This window comes from Enhydra lutris, unplaced genomic scaffold, assembly GCF_002288905.1.
Source record: "Enhydra lutris kenyoni isolate GAN:26980312 unplaced genomic scaffold, ASM228890v2 scaffoldscaffold159, whole genome shotgun sequence".
NCBI lineage: Eukaryota > Metazoa > Chordata > Mammalia > Carnivora > Mustelidae > Enhydra > Enhydra lutris.
In genome coordinates this window covers 141299-144325 of record NW_019154243.1, presented here as the reverse complement: position 1 = coordinate 144325, position 3027 = coordinate 141299, and positions in this window count along the sequence as shown.

The window sequence follows — 3027 nt, the reverse complement described above, 5'->3', positions numbered from 1 at the left end:
AATCCTAGGTTGGCTTTTCAGGCTTCCATCCACAGAAAGTGGGCCCCCAAGTGCTCCAGATTGGGGACCCAAGAGTCACACTCAAGGATTCCACCTGCTACCCAGGAGGAAAGAGTGCTGTTTGGAGCAGTGCAGTACCCTCAAAGCAGGAGATTCCTGCATATGGCCTTAGGACACCCTTACCCGCCTCCCTGGCCACAGTTCCAGAGCGTGACAGGCCTCTGGAACATTGCCCTCAACTCGGCCCTCAGGGAGACCACCTCTGCGCCTGCAGACTGGGCCTGCCATGCCCTGAGGCACTAACCCTAACCCTATGTTGGGTTTCCAGGCTTCCATCCCCAGAGGCCTGGTCCCAAGCCCTCCAGATTCTGGACCCCTGAGCCACATCTCAGGATGGCAGCTGCCACCCAGGAGCAAACCATGCCGTTTGGAGCTGCACAGAGCTATTGAAGGGGAGAAACATGCATGCCTTCCTGGGGACACTGACTTTTGGTGGTGCCCCTATCCACAAACTCAGAGCCTGATGTGCCATCTGACACTCGCCCTCAATTTTTCCACCTGGAGAGACTGCCAGGGTGCAGGAAGATCAGATCTATTGTGCCCCTTGTCCCTAACCCTAACCCTAGTTTGCATTTTCAGGCTTCTGTCCCCAGAAGCCTCACCTCCAAGCCCTCCAGATTTGAGACCCCTGAGCCGCACTTCAAGACTCTGCTTCCTACCCAGGTGGAAACAGTGGTGTTTGGAATTGCGCAAAACTCTCAGAGTGAGAGAAATCTTCATGGACCACTGAGGCCACCCCCACATTTGGCGCCCCTTGGGCCTGAAATGCCCCCTGACCCACAGCCAACTAAGCCATTGGGGGTCCCTGCCTCAATGCCAACTGATTGGGCTATCCATGTCCCTAGGCCATAACCATAAAATAGGTTGGGTTATGATATTCAGTCCCTGAGTCCTGGCTAACAAGGTCTCCAGATTTGGGTCCTCTGAGCCATACCCTAGGACTCCGTCTGCTACACATGTAGAAACTGTTCTATTTGCAGCTGTCCAGAATCCTCAGAGTGGGAGAAACCTGCATACACCCCTGAGGCCACTCCCACCTTCTGCGGCCCTCCAGACCACAAAATTGGAGGATGACGGCCACCAGAACATGGCCTTCAACTCGGCCCTCAGGGAAGCCCGCCTCAGCAAGAGCAGATCAGGCCTGCATGCCCAGAGGCACTTATCCAAACCCTAGGTTGGGTTTTCTGGCTTCTGTCTCCAGACGCGTGGACCCCAGGCCTTCCCAGCCAGGAACAGTGAGCCGCACCCCAAGACTCCGACTGCCAGCCAGGAGGAAGCAGAGCCATTTGGACATGTGAAGAACCTTCAGCACGGGAGAAACCTGCATGCCCACCTGAGGACAACCCAGCATCAGCAGCCTCCATGGCCACAAACCTGGAGCCTAAAGTGCCACCAGAGTCCTACCCTAAACTCAGCCCCCAGGGCAGCCCATCTTAGTACCAGTGAGTTGGGCCAGCTATGCCCATAGGAACTAATCCTAACCCTAGTTTGGCTTTTCAGACTTCCATCCCCAGAGGTCGGGGCCCCAAGCCCTCCAGATTGAGGACCAGAGAGCCATACCCCAGGATTCCTCCTGCAACCCAGGAGCAAAGTGTGCCATTTGGAGCAGCACAGTACCCTCAGAGCAGGAGATCCCTTCATTCCCCCTTAGGACATCCTCAACTTCAGTGCCCTTCTAGCCACTATGGCTTAGCCTGACAGGCTGCTGGAAATTCGCCCTCAACTTTGGCCTCAAAGGAGCCTGCCTCAGTGCCGGAAGTTCTGGCATGCCATATCCTGAGGCTCTAACCCTGACCTTAGGTTAGGTTTTTGGGTTCTGTTCCCACAGGCCTGGTCCCCAAGCCCTGCAGATTGAGAACCCCTGAGCCACACCTCAGGACTACAGCTGCCACCCAGAGGGAAATCACCCTGTTTGTAGCTGCACAGAACCCTCCATGTGGGAGAAACCTGCATAACCCCCTGAGGTCACCCGACCTTCAGGAGTGCCCCGGCCACAAACCTGGAGCCTGGTGTGCCACCTGACACCACGTTGAAGTTATCCCACTGTGGAGCTCAGATTGGGTCTGGCATGCCCCTGGGCCCTAACTCTAACCCTAGGTTGTGATTTCTGGCCTCTGTCCCCAGAGGCCTAACCCCAAGCCCTCTAGATTTGGGACCCCTCAGCCACACCCCAAGACTCCACTTCCTACCCAGGAGGAATCTGTAGCATTTGGAGCTGTGCAAAACCCTCAGAGTGAGAGAAATCTGCATGGACACCTGAGGCCACCCCACATTCGGCACCCCCTTGGGGGACAAACCCGGGGCCTGACGTGCCTCTTGACCCCACCTCCAACTCAGCCATTGAGGGTGCCCACCACAGCACTGGCTGATCAGGTCTTCTATGCCCCCAGACCCTAACTCTAAACATATGTTGTGTTATGATGTTCAATCCCCAGAGGACTGGCCATCAAAGCCTCCAGATAGGGGACCTTGAGCCATACCCTAGGACTCCACATGATATGCATGTTGAAACCGTCATGTTTGGAGCTTTGAAGAACCCTCAGAGCTGGGGAAAACCTGCATACAACCTTGAGGCCACTCCCAACTTCAGAGACCCCCCTCACCACAAACCCGGAGCTTCACGGCGACCAGCACATCGCCCTCACCTCAGCCCTTGGGGAGACTGCCTCAGCTCCAGCAGATTGGGCTTGCCATGCCCAGAGACCCTAACTCTAAGCCTAGGTTGGGTTTTCAGGCCTCCAATCTGCACCCCAGGACTTTGACTGCCACCCAGGAAAAATTAGAGCCATTTGGACATGTGAAGAACATATAAATGGGAGATACAGGCATGCATCCCCTGAGGACAACACCAGCATCGGTGGTCTCCCTAACCACAAACCTGGAGAGTAACAAGCCCACCTGAGCCCAGACCTAAATTCAGCTTCCAGGGCAGTCTGCTTCAGTGTTGTCAGATTGGGCCTCCATGCC